This window comes from Bombyx mori, chromosome 11 (genome assembly GCF_030269925.1).
Source record: "Bombyx mori chromosome 11, ASM3026992v2".
NCBI lineage: Eukaryota > Metazoa > Arthropoda > Insecta > Lepidoptera > Bombycidae > Bombyx > Bombyx mori.
Window position 1 is genome coordinate 8,258,930 of NC_085117.1, and position 17,416 is coordinate 8,276,345.

The following is a 17,416-nucleotide window of genomic DNA, read 5'->3' on the forward strand; positions in this document are numbered from 1 at the left end:
TATTTATTTATTTACTTGGGAAACCAACAATACAAAATAAAAATATAATATTTTAAAAAAATAGTTAAAAAAATAATCCAACATATTTCCACCATCAAAATCACATATAAGTAGATAGTAGTAGATAAGAAAAAAAAGAGAAATTTAGAAATATGAGTTTACACAAAAAAAAAAAAAAAAAGCAATTGTATTGCAACCAACTAATACGCATTATAATACGCACATATTATTATGTACATCAACGTACACAATAAATCTTAATAATATTTTTAAAATACTACACATAATACTATATAAAATGAATCACACATATAGGTAACTCAAAAATTACTGCTTTTCGGGCTTTGTTAGACATTTTAGAAACATAGTTCTGCGGTTTCCCGCATCTGATATGAACCGATACACTTACAAAACAATAAGCCCGACAAACTATAACTATATTATAATAATATATATAACTACATATATGGAATTATGGGATTGATGAAATAATTTGAGAGCGGCACGCTTGCTAAAGTCAAATTGAAAATGGCATGTTTTATGTAAATAATTACGCGACACTCAGCAATTTATACAATGTCAGTCATATTGTCATCATCGACAAGATATTGTTTTCTTATAAAATGAGTAAGCTTAGTTACGACTAGTAACTTTAGTTAGGTGCTGTCAACAGAATATCTTTATGCTGGGGCGAGAAGTTAGTATTATTTTTTAATTAGAAGGCAGACGGACGCACGCTCCATTTGTTGGTAAGCGGTCACTGAAGGACCGCGTTAACTTGTTTAAAGAATGACACGTAGCGCTTAGGAAATACCGGGATAGATGCATTCACGAAGCAGCTGTCTTTGAGCTGTTAGTTCTCCTTCGGAGGCTCTCGGGCAGCAGTTAGCCAATCCCTTCCCCCCTGGTTGAGCCTTCGCTCGCCTACCTGTCCTGATCAATCAATCGGGGTCGTCGTACCCCCTTACGGGGGCACGGAACGGGCCTCGGGGTGAACCCCACTACCCGGGCAGAAGCTCCTTGCCGCACAGGGCAGGGTTGATGTGGGTGCAGGATGAAATGGAGGAGGAGAGAACTGCTGGCAGCGTGTACGGCCACAAAAACATCGGCATGATATATACATAATACGAAGGCTTGATTAAGCCAAGGGATGGCGCCCACCGGCGTCGTGTTGTCTTCTGCTTTTTTTTTGGTGAAACTGGAAAGGCCTCCGGGTCACCAGTAATCTTTCAATGATAAACTAAATTTTAGGATAATATGTTTCCTAGTTGTAAGTGCCTTGTAAGCGTCGGCCTTTCGTCGACGTAGCGATTTGTAAGTCGGAAGGATAATCACATATTTTGTTTTTAAAGTTACACTTTACTTTTATGGTCGCATGGATAGGTACCGTCTTTAATTTTGCTCGCCCATCTGTCCTATTGAAACTGGAAAGGCCTTCGAGCCAACAGTAATCCTTACTTCTTAAAAGAAAATAAATACCCGCCAGTTTCAGAATATTATTGTAATATCAAAGATCTTAACTTCTGGTCAATTGTGACGTCAGAATGTTCATTGTTCGAAGTTTCTATTGTTTCGAACGATGACGTTCGCGGCGTGGCATCTTTTCGTCTGTACGTGCTCTGAATGTGCATTTAAAATCGCTTAGTTTACGTTTGCAATAAATTTAACTCTCAAAACTTTCCTTCACGTTTTGTTCACTGATCACACTCCACTCTAAGTTCGGTCGGAGTCGCTTTTTGTTAAATACTCGTATAATTCGACTGCGGTGCCCATGTTTGGTACCAGTATGCAAACCGGTTCGCGTATTTGTTGCCGAGGACACGGTTGTAACTCAGTAGGGATGACAACACGTCACACCACCGAAAATTTATTCTATCTACGTTTCATCTCACTGATGTTCACAGCTGACCTCCCCCAAGTTTCGCCACAACGACCAGTCCTGAGCTGCTTGCATCCAGCGGATTCCTGCGAACCTCAATAACTCATCGATTCACCCTTGGGAAGGCCTATTCACGATACGTCTTTCGGTACGCAATGTGCCCTACCCATTGCCAGCTTAACGTCCCGATTCTTTAAGCTATGTCGGTTCCCATGCTTTTTCTGCGATTCTCCTCATTTCGAAGGAAACCCCGAGCATAGCCCTCTCCATTCTTCTTTAGGTAAGCTTGAGCCTTTTGATAAGACCCATTTTGAGCGACCACGTTTCATTGCCATATGTCATCACAACATATACTGGGTAAATACTTTCGTCTTGACACTGTGGCATTGGTGACTTCAGACACTGGTGGTGATGAAAAGATTCTACGTAGCTTTCCGAATTCTGCCCATCTGAGTTGGATTCAACGATTCACCTCTTTATCGAAATTGGACCTTTCTAGCTGAACAGTTTGCCCTAGGTAAATAAATATACTCTTCGACAGCTTCGAGCGTAGAGTTTCCGATCTTTACTGGAGTGGCCGTTACATGGACATTAGCCATTAATACGCATTACGTATTCGAGTCGTAACTAAAAACAATTCATCAATTGAAATCCTTACGGCTTCGATTGTGGTTAGACCGCAGAGAGCTTAGAACATTTCCTAATTATATTTTATTGGTGCTTGATACTGCCGCGCTTAACTTTCTAACGTAAAAGGGAATAATTGACAGTTAAACTTAAAAGGAGTTTTCCAATTTACGTAATTCAAGTAATGCGTGGACAGTTCGACTCGGCGTTGGAGGTATGGAGAGTCGAAGTGATTGTTTTAAGCATTCGCGTGTATCTATAGGCTCTTTGCCGAATCTTTTCAGTGGGTCGCGATTCCGTTCCGGTAGTACGTTCAGCGAAGTAACGCTCTTGCTCGGGTGATGGAAGGCCGGCTATCCTCGACTCGTGTACTGTAACTGTTCATTTATGTTCATAGAACATATCCAATATTAATTGACCAGTCATTTAAAAACAGAACACCGAAACTATCTCATTATCACGTGGCAATTAAGAATAATAATAAAAAAAAAAACTCAATCTAAAATCGATCTCAAAAACTTATAATCTATAGAACTGTTAATTACATTCCGTGGTTTAAAATAGAGCATTTATCATCACGCCGCCGTTGAGTAGACAGGAGTCATTCGTACAGAAGTAATCAAGTTATCATGATTTGACGACTGCTCATCAAGTCATCGAATCGAATTAGTCTATTAGGCTGGAGTACAGCTGCGAAGCGATAATATTATATAGCTATTAAATTTTTAATTCGTTTAATTAACTTAACGGCTTGGCATTTCTGACGTCCATGGGCGATGGAAACCACTCACCATCAGGTGGACCTTATGCTCGTGTGCCTACAAGGGCAATAAAAAAATAATAGAATTCTATGAAATATGTACAATCAGTTGATAAAGAAGAAATAAATATTTCGCGAACACTTAAAACACGACCAACAACAAAAAAAACTAGATGTTATACTTTTTTTAAATAGATAGATTTTAGAAAGATATCGCTATGAAATTGTTATCAAAAAACAGTAAATAATATTTCAAAACATATAATAAAAAACTGAAATTCAAATTCAAAATAATTTTATTACAGATTTTCTGTATATTAATTTAGTGCGATTGCCTCCATTAAGTATCAAATTGGCTCCTTGGGCGTGGGGCCCACGTTGGGAATCTCCAAGTTGACTGGTTCGAAATAGTGCAAGCGTTTTACAATATAACTTGAAGCTTCTTTATCATCTGTCATGACGGGCTACGGCATAATAATTGGCATATCTACAGAGTTTACCATTTAGCGTAGGTATTTAAATAATTTAATCTAGTTTAAAAAAAACAAGCTGAAATAGCAAGCAGAATTTAATTTTAATTTAATTGTCCAGCGTGTTGGCCAATTACATAAAGATTGCATTATCATCGATCCTCGTCATCCATATCATCGATGCGAGGGAAAGTTTTTTTAAGTGAATCGGACCTCTTGAAGTTGGTGAAAGCTACGTTGAAAAGTACTTTTTTATATGGACAGATACCGGCCAAGCTAATAAAAACTTGTCACGCTTAGACATTATATAGCTTTAAGTGGATTGAAAACACTACGCTGCTACAAAATATGTTTTGGATACATTAATCAGCTTCGTAACATATGTTCCAGATATAATCTAATTATAGACACGCCCAATATATTCCGCAGTGAAAGTGTTTGTGAGGTAATATTTATCGTACAGCGTGTTGTGTGATGTTAAATTTATCGTAACAAAAAAAAATATTCAGCATCTCGAGTAGATTATTTTTTAATAAAAAATATGATATGTAGTTTTGTGTACTGCATTGATATGAAATTATAATAATATATTGTTGTGAAATTATGACAGTGGCGCGTATTCTTTATCAATAAACAATAAAATATTATTAATGTCAACATTTCGTACAAACTTTTGGTTTATTACCTTTATTATTTATTACCTATTATTATTATTCGATAATTACCCATAGTGATCTGAAGTATAAGACGCCCATTGTACTAATACCAACTGATGCGTTTATGCCTATGTTGAAATCCCGCAGGAAGGTAATAATTTATTAAGATTTTTTTATTGTCCTTGTACGAGCATACGGCCCTGCTGATGAATGGTTCCCGTCACTTATGGACGTCAGCAATGCCAGTGGCAAAGCCGAACCGCTGCCTACCGTCAATATATACTAAATACGTGTTTACGAATGACTTCCACTCTACAGGAATAGCACAATAATAACATTCGCGAATTTATGCTGGTGGTTCACTGGGCGTGTCATGTTAACTTACGCAGAGAGACTCCAACGTCCTGTTTGTTGCATTCAGGTTTTATTGTCTACCTAGTAACCTCGAGGGCTGATACTAGCTTCACCAAATGTGTAGGGCGATCTCATAAGACTCAGCTTGGGAGACTTTGCTAACATCTGTCTTAGCAAGAGTAGTGCTTAGCTGAATCTAACACGGGGTCGGACTCGTGACCCACTGAGAAGATCCGGCTCGAAACTCTGTTGGATGTGCTTGGAATGCCTAAGAGCACCTAGAGTTGATTGGGAGGATCTAAAATGCCGTGTCAGCATTCATGCGGTTCGGTCTGAATGAAGGATTGATCCTTCAACAATACAATTCAAACTTTGACCTTTGAACTCTTCGGAATTCAGTTGTGATGCTTACGGGTTCCCATATCTACTTAAAATCAGACGAATTCATTCCCAAAGGAAAGAAAAAAAAAGAGAACTAAATCATATTATCGCGTGAGGAAATGATAATTCGAAAGGAATTTCGAAAAGTGCTTATTACCATATCCTTAAGGCTTTACGCTTAAAATCGTTTAACAGTAATTTCGGTTACAAATTGGAACAATCTGTATACTACATAGCTAGTTTGTACCGTACCGCAGCCAACTCGATTATATTTGATTTGATCCATGGTTCCCTTAATTCATTATTATATTTAAAAAAAGAATGTTTCAGTATACGTTTGCGTTTTCTATGCGTTCCTAATTAATATAATTGCGATTAGTGCAATTGTTGTTATTACTTCAGTGAGGGTATCTGCATTCGCGAAGCAGCTGTCATCGAGCCGTTAGTCCCCTTCGGAGGCGCTCGGGCAGCTGTTAATAAATCCCACTCCTCCTGGCTGAGCCCGGGTTCGCCTACCTGTCCTGGTGAAACTGGAAAGGCATTAAGGCTACCAGTAATCCTTCCTTCCTAAAAAAGAAAGGTATTTCTTATAATATCATTAAGATACGTCAAGTGGTCTTGTGGTAATTAGCACAGTGTTAGGCATCTTTGGTATTAAACTTCGATTTCCAACATGCCATGTAGCAACTGAAAAATCCCCACACTGTGTCTTCATGTACCAAAATACTGCCTCACTATTTGGAAGCGGATGCAGACCACCTCAAGTTGACCTGAACTTAAATTTCGTAACACCAATATACCTAAATTGTGTACGATTGAGGGCCACTGCATTGCGAAATTCCGACCGCGAGTATGATTAGCCCTGTGGCCGTTGAAGGCGCGGCCTAAAGTCGATTCTCGATTTTAAAACGCGAAACGTGAAACAAGGGAATTGTTGCAGCCGTGGCATTTAGCTTACGAGTGTCCACTGTATCAAGCATGTTATCTTTGTTATCCCCTAATTTGAATAAACTAAATTGTGAACGTTACACAATCTCGTTACCTTCTAACCGTGAAGGACAAATATTTGCCTAGTAGAATTGCCTGGTTAGTGGCTAGTGATGTTGACTGCGATCCACGATTAACCCGCCACTAGGTTCGAGATCCAGTTGAATTCGATAACTTTGTTAAAGGTGCTCTGTAATATCCCCTTAGCTAGCTACGAATAGATAGGGAAAAAAAGAGGTCCAAGTGTATTTGTTCTTTGTAAATAAATAGAAACGTAACGTTGTTTATCATCGGTAGGACACTTGTACCTACAATCTACGCGCCTGATCACCCGGTTTGATTCTGGCTCCACGATCTGTTCGTTACGATTTTTTTTCGAATTTACCGAGATCATATTACTTGTAATTAAATTCTTATCTGAATATATTTCACTGACCAGCTACTGATTTAGTAACGTTATCTATAAATTATTTCTCGATTGTTCCACTGACATTTGGTTTCCGAATAAATAATGTTACGAGTAACGAATTAAGTTCGCTTAGAGTGTGTTTCGTTTTAGGTAGGGCCACTTATTGATGGTGGGTTTCATTCAAGGCTTGTATAAGTTTTTCTGTAAGTTTTTGTCTTTATCGAATTAAAAAATGTGTGGTGTCTTGGGACAACGGATAGGAACGAAGTACCTTATTATAAAAATATTAATTTTAAGTTCTATTCGAGGTATAAGGAAAATAAAACTGAAGGTTTCGCAACAACCCACGGTCATTCGGTAACGTGCGAACTTATTGTGGTACACTTCTTTGCATAAGAGTTAGTGTATTGCGTAAGCGAACGCTCTGAGATCGTGGTCAATGAATGATAAAAAAATATGTTATTTTTTGTACGTTATTACAAAGTTAAGTCGTACACTGTGTGCATTACTAATAAAAATCTTACGTTACGGACGTTTTTCCCGGTTAGGGTACCTTCCCGCATCGTCCCATGAGGAACTTCGTTCCAAAAAAAAATACATTTTTACTGCGGGAGACGGCTAGACGAATTCACAGGCAATCTGATGTTAGAAGTTAGTGGATTCACGTAGACATCATAACGTGAATTCGTACGTGTTTAGTCTTGAACAAGTCTAGCATGAGAAACGGTCTCCACGGCTTCGACATGATGTGATAACAGGTCAATGGACATCATTAATAAAATAGTCTAAAGTAATGAAGATTAATTTTATTTAAAGGAATCATTTTTGTGATACATAGATAATGTATAGTTTAAATCACTAAGTAAAATCTAATAAATACATCAAAACGATAAAAACATCAGATAATGTTATCAATCGCTATGTATTATTAATGCTAAATATATCTGCAGTTGGCTTGTCGTTTATTATGGCCACAAATGACGTCAAACGCATCGAATTTGAATACATGCAAGCTTTAGTAAAGTCAGGTTTTAGTTAGCTTAATTCATTGGCATTGGGGGGGTCATATCATTAAAAACCTAACGTTTCAGCTTGAGTACGTCTCTGGTCACCGTTAACAGTACGAGCAGGTGTTGGTCCAGTAAAGATTACTAGATGGTTATCAGCACACGCCTCCTTCACAGAGCTCTCTTTAGCTAACAGTTAAACGATTATCGGTTAGATTTAACTTCGTTTCAAACAGTTAAAGTGAACGTTTGTGAAGATTATAATTACGATTTGTCTCATAGTACTGTTGTTAACTTGTTCAGCTACGCGCTGGTATACTTTCTAAGAATTTTCTTGTACTGTTTGAATAATGCGCGTTATGGGTTAATTAGAATATTTTTTTTATTATTATTCCTACCTCTTCTAGTGATTTTTTTAAGGGATTTTATGATCTGGTAACTAAGACCTTTAGGTCATTTCTTATTTTAATTTATTATCTTATTTTTATGAAAAATGATATTGTGGAGTAAAATGAAATGAAATGAAGATTATTAATTTGTGACATTAATCAACTGGGATGAAATTAAATGAGTTGATATGGGATGAAATATGATCTCAGTAAAATGGTGGTCATTTATTGAGATTTATTCAGTGGACTTTTAGGAGGTTCCCGAGAAGTCACGTCCAGCGGTTTTGTTTCATTTTACCACATTTATGCACTTTCACAGATATTAAACAGTTAATAAACTACCGTTATTACATATTTAAACCTGATGAAACACTAAATAGACAAAATAAAACAAATCACACTACTTCGCTCCTCGCGTTCCCGCCAAAAAGCCTCTTCTAGTGACCTCGATGGGTCATAATAGATTCACTGAACGAGTAGAGTCACTCTCACGGATCGTTTGGAATCTCTGGGTCTGCGGAGGGACTTCGGTTCCCTCTGTGTTTTGTATCGTATGTTCCATGGGGAGTGCTTTAAGGAATTGAATGAGATAATACCATCATCTCGTTTTTACCATCGCACCGCCCATCACCGGAGTAGAGTTTATCCATACTACCTGGAGCCACTGCGTCCATCTACACTGCGTTTCCAGAGATCTTTTTTGCCACGTATCATCCGGCTATGGAATGAGCTCCCCTCTACGGTGTTTCCCGAGCGCTATGACATATCCTTCTTCAAACGAGGCTTGTGGAGAGTACTTAACGGTAAGCAGCAGCTTGGCTCTGCCCCTGGCATTGCTGAAGTCCATGGGCGACGGTAAAGAAGAAATAAGATAAGAAGCGGAACGCAAAAGTCACCCGAGTTGTTGAACATTTGTATTTTATGTTTTTTTTTTACGATTGTTAGTGATTATAATCGCGAACACGTTCAAATTAAGTTTTGGAATAACTAAGAACAATAAACTGCTGATTCTTTTAAATAATTCGTTCTGTGTTGAAATCAATTTGAATGTCTTTTGACATATTTAATATCAATATTAAAACTACTATGTACCATTTCAAATAGAACTAAATACATCCCTGAGTAGATCAGGGCTTATATGTTTTTTATAAGTATTTTTATAAAAAAATATTTTTGAAATTAAAAATAAAATAAAATAATGGAGATGCAGCAAAGAGGGAATAAATGTTAATTTATATTATGCTTTATACTCTTATTGTTGGTTCGTTAACTAGAAGATATCAGTGAATAGGTCAATTGTACTCGGTTTTTGTCACTCAAGAACCAGCAAACAATACTCAGTTCAATTAGTAGGTCACATACATACATATATGTTTACCCCAAATGAGTATATGTGGCCAGACTCAATTGAATGTTTTTGGCTTTAACTATGAATGACAATCTCGCAGAAAATCTCCAATACGATGGACCGACCTCATAAAATCAAAAAGTTAACTATGAATGACAATCTCGCAGAAAATCTCCAATACGATGGACCGACCTCATAAAATCATAAAGATGATTAAAAATCGAACGAAAGACAGAACGAATTACATTCGATATAGTGATGCAGATCATCTGTTCATTTGGGCAATTTGTGAGATCCCTTCCTTTGATTCGTTCAATCACCAACGATAAATGGGTCATTTGATTCGTTCAATCACCAACGATAAATAGGTCATTTGAATCGTTCAATTACCAATGATACACGTTTAGTAGGTCCTCACGAAGACGCACATGACGTTTATTCGAAGCCGGACAGTTACTTTCACATCTCATATAGTGTCTCTTATTCTTCAGATTGTGACTATCCTAACAAATCGTTCATACTGTTATCTGAAGCTATATCGTTTGTTACGGCCCCGATAAAATACAGTTACGAGAATCTATTTAGATGTTTGAAAATGGAAACATTATCACCACCGAGTTACCTTTGTTTATTGCACTATTGCGATCGTAAATTTTTACTTAATATCTAGAATGGCTCTTTAACGGCTCTGTTACGATATCTTGCTAAATGGGTCAAAAAAGCAATTACGTATTTAAAATGTAATGCTAATGATGTAATTTTCGCAAAATAACACGAAACAACAGTACAGGAAAAGCGAGATTGAAAAGTAAAAGAAGTTTTAATAAAATTCAGTGGTTGTTACAGCAAAGTTTTCTCTTATACTATATATTAGTGTGTAACAAAATAAACACAATATAGAATCAGTATCTATATATTAATACGTGAAGGAAAAACTTTGAACCCCTTTTTACGAAAATTGCGCGGACGGAGGAGTACAAAATTTCCCACACTTATAGAGAATATAGAGAAGGAGTGCAGAATGTTAATATTTTTTTAAATTATGCCTAAAAATATATTAAATCATTAAAAAAAACATTACACACACTACCATGTATTTGACGCACACCGCATGCATACTATTTATTTATTGTCAAACTTTTGTTCTTGACGTCTGTGGTCGAATTGAGAATAGATATATTGTTTGTCTTTATTAACATTTTTCTATAGTGTAGTCTTGGCGAAATTTGTGATTATAGAAGTAAAAAATACAATCATAATAGTGTACAAACTTACAATTCCAATTAATTAGAGTCGAATTTCGACTACTGCAGGACCACTTTTAGGATATAAAATTGCTTATTAATTCTATAGCATCATACGTTATGTTCATGTTTTATTGTAGGACTGCTTCCATCTCATTACGCCGTTTAAAATAAAATTTCTGTGAAATCTGTGTACGTAGTAGATTAGCAGGTCGGCAGTTCCGGTAGGACAACGCGAGTTTCGTGGCCCGACGAATTCATTAGAGCTTTAGTTATCTGTGCACTGTGAAAACGCCTCCGCATTCCGATGCGTGGGAACTCCCTTTTAGGGAGTGGATTTAATGACGAGAAAAGAGCGGGCAGGGTAATCATTCGTCTACTTCATAAATGTATAAGCCAATGCCCAATCAATAAGGTCGTATAGACTATAGGCGATGCCTAATTAATAAGGTCAGTAATAAGGTACTATACTGTTATATTTCGAAGCATTCCGTGTTTTTTTTCCACGGGTCATATGGTTAGCGACCAATGCGGTCTATAGTTTCAAGAAAGATCTTTAGTGTTGATTCTACCTCGTATGTGTTAATCACGACCATGGTAGAGCAGAGAATACTGTTTTGGGGCCGTTGACTTTGTGACGTTTATTTACTAATTACAACATCCGATAACATGGTCATGTAGATTCAAAACGTAAAGAAGACCCTCGTTAATCACTTAAATCTATGAATAAAGTATGAGTGCTAAACTCGCTAACTCTCATCACAAAGCCCGTTTCTTTATTAGCCAGAGCAGAGATTACTTTATAAATTATCCACTAACGAACTAAGAGCAATAAAACCATTCATATTTTGTATTTAAAATACGTACTTGTAACGAATTATGACCACTATTCCACAGACACAGTTACAATATTATTTTTATTGATTCGTTTTTGTTCGAAATGTAACGGTCAGAATTCAGTTACATTTTTATTTGGGTACGAAAATAGCAGATGTCGATGAGCGGGAATTAGAAATGGTAGAACCCGAACTTATTCCGTAGATGTTTTGTAAGGTAAACTTTCATCGGAGCTTTCATGTGCTATATCCGATATATTAGGATTAATATAAAATATTATGTATTACTACTACTACTATACTAATATACCATTAGGCCGGATAAGTGTGATCCATCATCTAGGGAGCATTGTGAGTTCATACGGGTAGGTAGGTTTATATCATAGTAGTCGTGGGTTTGGGTTCGAAGGACGAAATAGCTGTTGTAAGCATTAGAAATTGAGACTACGAGTTGATATTTGTGGGTGAGTAGTGACATTCTTGACGGGATTAATGACTACGGTGACCACTGAATTGATTATGATTATCAGAAATAATAACTTTTTCCCATAGAGCTTCTCGCCGGATATTTTCATGGGCTTACTATTCCGATCCGGTGGTAGATTCAGCGCAGCACTGCTCTTGCTAAGGCCAGTAGTAGCAACTCCTCCCATGTTAAGCCCTATGAGTACATTTACTGGAATAGCTCCTTAGGTTCTCAGCGGTTATGTAGAGAAAAGAAAAGCAAACTCTTCTGATCAGGTAAGCTAATAAAAAAGAAGAATTTTTGTAAATTAAACGGTTGTCTAGAAGAGATCGCTTTTAGCGATAAGACTGCCTATTGTACAAATGTATCTGCTTGTTGGCTGTTTTATAATGTTAATTATGTTTTGGTGTGCATTAAAGTATAGCCTCTCTCTATTTACAATACCCTGCGTCTTAATTATGAGTTGCATTAATATTTTAGTTTAGTGAATCCAGATTTTTTGCACAATTTTATAAGTTTAAGGGACTATTATCGCGGATCAATTGAAAAAGGTGATTTACGCCTACGATCGACAAGTTGACTTCCGTTCAAAGATAAGGAAGTGGGTTTATTGATAAACGCAGCGGGAAACGGGATCGTGACTAGAAGACTGTTAATAGTATTCGATATTATCTTACATTCCACAAAAATAACGGCGCGGCGTATCGTACGTTTTTTTGTTGTTTTTTTATCAAGGTATGCTGGTAGCCTTGAGAGGTTATTTCAGTGTAACCTTAACTAGTAGGTGAGCTCACGGGGCTCAAACCTAACCCCCCTAGCAAGTGCAGTGCTTCGCAGAACTACCACCAGATCGGAAGCGCGACCCACTGAGAAGATCGGGCGAGAAACTCAGTGGGCTGTAGACACAGCACAGTGTAGTGTAGTGTAATTCACAGAGTTGAGTTAATTTACTCACCGAGCCCTTCGTCGCAAGCGACGGGTTCGACCAGAACGATGGACGATGTACGTTTCGATAAAGTTTCATAAACAGTTAGTCATAAATAGTAACTGCAATTTTGTTTTTGATGATCAGGTAATAATGAAATAGAATGATAAATTATGACGAAAATTATTAGTGACTTTTTCATTACTAAAATACTAATAGTAATGTAAATGTAAGTTATTACAATTATATAATCAGTATTTAAGACAATATAGATTTATGCATAATTGTTTGTTAAAAGCAATCATTTAAATTGAAATTCAAGTGTCCAATTTTATTGTTTAGGCTACAGATTAAATACGCTTAGCACAGTTCTAATGTTCTTACTTATTTACTAATTATTTATCTCCATCAAAATAGATTAAGTTCTGAAAAATTTACACCGCACAGATTTAATTTTAGTTTTTTAATGATAATGTGCATTAGCGCCATATGAGCGGTCCAATTGGTTTTAAGCGTTCATTGCAGGCGATGAATATTACGTTTGTCCACCTTGAGATATACGATCAAAGTCTATATAGTGTTAATTTTAACAGTAGTGAAATCTGTGCTGTGTTTATGTTGTGATTTCTTGTTTTTGTAAATCGCTATTGCTCAAACATGTTATTGCTTCCTTAATCTAAGCACAGTCACAAAGCGCAAGGTCGATTTCGTGCGTGGGAAAATGTTTCACTTGATCTGATTTTAATAATTATATTTTGTTCTCTATTTTATGTAATAATAATTTTGCATGACAGCACGTTTCGGGTGTGGCAGCTTTGTACGTCACTCTTTTATATAAACCAGTGGTTCCTCAGTAGTCGAAATTCGACTATAATTAATTGAAATTAGAAGTTTGAACATTATTGTGGTTCTATTGTCAACGACTATTAATACTTCTATGATCACAGATTACACTTTAGACAAATAATATTATAGACAAATAATATTTAATCTATTCTCAATTCGACCAAACAAATAATATGCATGCATGTGTATGTCAAATACATGGTAGTGTGTAATATATTCTTTATTGATTTAACGTATTTTTAGGCATAATTTAAAAAAAAATTAACATTCTGCACTCCTTCTCTATATTCTCTATAAGTGTGGGAAATTTCATACTCCTCCGTTCGCGCAATTTTCGTAAAAAGGTATACAAAGTTTTTCTTTCACGTATTCATATATATAGGTAGATAAACAGCACGCGAATGCATCTCTTGCAAACATGCTTTAGAGTGGTTTTATTTTTGTGGTGTATTTTAGTGATTGTTTTTATTTATTATTCCAAATTAATATTTATCTCACTTTTTTTTATGATTGAGGGATTACTGGCGGCCCAAAGGCCTCTTCATTTTCACCAGGATAGGTGGGCGAGCAAAGGCTCAGCCAAGTTATCTCACTCTGTTACTTTTTGTGGATATGTTTTTTTTTACTGGTGGTAGGACCTCTTCTGAGTCCGCGCGGGTAGGTACCAGCACCCTGCCTATTTCTACCGTGAAGCAGTAATGCGTTTCGGTTTGAAGAGTGGGGCAGCCGCTGTAACTATACTTGAGACCTTAGAAATTATATCAAGGTGGGTGGCGTATTTACGTCGTAGATGTCCATGGGCTCCAGTAACCACTTAGCACCAGGTGGGCTGTGAGCTCATCCACCCACCTAAGCTATAAAAAAATAGATAAGGATTTTCTCTGTATATTAATAAAATCGACTGGTCTCAGCTTCCACTATTTATTTACAAATATTCCTTAAACATTCATTTTTTTTAAAGTATACCTTAATTCTTTTACCTTACATATGACGCCATGATACCAAGTAAAACGCAATTCACGTTACAAAAAATCGATAAAACTATCGAATAATTATCCGAAGTCTTTCAATAATACCGACAAAATCGATTAATGAATCATAATTACCTTAACAAATACGAGCCTTATATACACACGAAGGTATTTCATAGGTAATTATTGCGGACAAAAGGGAGATATTCAACAATAGTATTCATGGGATTTATTATTAACTGGTAACGTGGGCGAGTTATCTATAGAAAAGTTTAATTCATAGTGTTTGAATATTAAATTAATGGATTTTATCGATAAAAATATCGAATATTAGTTTGAAATCTTTATAAGCGAACTAAATATTGAATATTACGCACAACGATATAGATGGCTGGAAAGAAAAATGTGATATCGATTTTTTACTATCGAATCGGTACATCCCTATTATAGCGCATCCGGGACATTAAAAAAAGAGCCGCTGTGTTCATCCATATTAACTTTCCAGAGATTTTTGCCCCGTACCACCAGGATGGTAAGTTCTGGAATGCTATCACCTCCAAGTTATTTCCTTTGCGTTATAATCTATCCTCAAAATCTTTAAAGAAAATTTTATCGCTAGTAACTCATCATTACGTAACTTAGCATGTAATTATGTAACTTAGTTCTATGGATTTAGACTGAGTATTATATTTTCAAACCGTAACAAAAAATTTGGCGATGGCTCGGGTCTTCCCTCGGCATTGCCAAGACCAGGAAAAATAAAAACTATTTACCATTTAATCGTAGGGGGATTTGTGGTCGCTTACCACCGAAATTGATTAATCCAGTATAAACAAAGTCACGTCCGATAGATAGTACTTATTATTTGTAAGTTAAAGTAATGTCCCACATAAAGTATCTGTGTATCATGATTATACTGCTTTTTTGTCAATGAAATGATTTTGATAGAAACGTCAGTCAGGGAGCGGCGTATTTGTCTATGGTCTTTTTTTTTTAATTATCTAAATCGATAAAAGGAGAACAATGTATACTTTTTTCGTTTATTCGTCACCGGTAGGTGTATTTTAGAGTTAATAAAAGGGAACAAAAGGACAAGTCAAACTTTAAATGGACCGAACACAGTGTTATAATAGGAGTGTAATGAGATTGTTTGTGTTTAAGCATTGTTGTGTTTGTGTTTAAGGCATTCAAGGAAACCAATGTTATTTTTTCCCTACCAATTTTGATAGCCTTGAGAGGCTATTTCAGCTTCTCCTTGACGTGTAGGTGAGCTCACGGTGCTCAGGCTGGGAGTGTTGCTAACACTGGCCCTAGCAAGAGCAGTACTTCGCAGACTCTACCACCGGATCGGAAACACGACCCACAGTGAAGATTCGGCGAGAAACTCAGTGGGCTGTGTCTATGAGTTAATTCAGCTAGTATTGCTTATCCGTACATTGCGGTTCATAGACCCATTAAAAATTATTTGACCGGAATAAAATGAACTAAAATTAGCACATATCCTGTCGTAACTGTTATTGTTGTAAACGAAACATCGATGCAATGACATTATTAAGTAATATCTCATCGTTATTGGAAAGGTGCTCTTTTTCAATCTTTTATCTAATCTGACAGCTTCGAGGGGCTATTCCAGATTTATTAAACTGATAGGCGGGCTCACAGGCTGACCTTGAGAGACTTTGTTAACATCGGCCCTAGCAAGAGCAGTTGCTGAATCTACCACCGGATCGGAGACGCGACCCACTGAGAAGACCCGGCGGGGAACTTAGCGGGTTTTTTCTGTGGGTTAGGTTGCATGTCAAACTCTTCGATGTGCCAGGACGAGTTTGATGAGAGCAGTGCTTGGAACACCTAAAAGCACCGAGGAAGAGGTGTACTTAACTGTTCATTTTGCTTTGCCAATGTTTAATATTAGTGTAATATTGATAGTAGAATTGTAGGTAAGTATTTTAATATTGTACGTACCAAATAAGTCTGAACAGTTAGAACAGAAGTTACGATGTAATCTGAAACAAAAATCATATTATCAATACATTATACCAGGGGTGAGCAACCTTTTTAATCAATGGGCCAATTGAAATTTTTTTTGGCGGGCCGCGCTTATATTAACTTTTATTTATAATTTTCGAAACTTTATTTATAATGAATATTAGAATAAAAAAATATAAAACTAAAAAAAAAAAATATTGCCCTTGTAGGCCGACGAGCATACGGCCCACCTGGTGTGAAGTGGTCACCGGAGCCCATAGACATCTACAACGTAAATGCCGCCACACACCTTGAGATATGAGTGTTAAGGTTTCAGTACAGTATAACGGCTGCCCCACCCTTCAAACCGAAACGCATTACTGCTTTACGGCAGAAATGGGCAGGGTGGTGGTGCTTACCGTGCGGACTCACAAAAGGTCCCACCACCATGCATGCAACGCATTATGCTTGATTGCTTGGACTGCTCAATCCATTTCTTCGTTTTGCAGTGAAGGCCAAAATCAAGAGTTTTGGAAAGATAATAAGACATTATTTTCCGTGAAAATTAGATGCTTCTTCGGGATATTAATATGTTCTTCCTATTAATCTGATATCCTTTTGAAGATGAACTATACATGAAATATGCATAAATAAATAACCGGGATACAACTCACGCACGGACATGTGGTCCCATGCTGATTAACGTACTCACATACGTTTAAATTTATACATATACATTGAGCTTCCAGACAAAGGCAAACTACAGAAAATCATTGTCTGTTTACTGACTTCTGACGTCACAGAACAGTAAACTAAGCCTTCGTTTCGGTCGCGTGTCGAATCTGATAATTTTGTTTAATTCAAAAATCTATGTACGTACCTAAGTATAAAGT

General features: G+C 36.7%; 1 protein-coding gene across 2 annotated transcripts in view; it reads right to left on the reverse strand.

Moving 5' to 3' along the window:
* Positions 1-17,416, reverse strand: part of LOC101743327 (uncharacterized) — a 134,292-nt gene that overhangs the window by 30,225 nt on the left and 86,651 nt on the right. For both annotated transcript variants that reach the window (XM_004931546.5, XM_038013715.2), the window contains exon 2: positions 16,521-16,561. The gene's annotated coding sequence lies outside the window, so the exon portion shown is untranslated. The remainder of the gene's footprint in view (positions 1-16,520; positions 16,562-17,416) is intronic.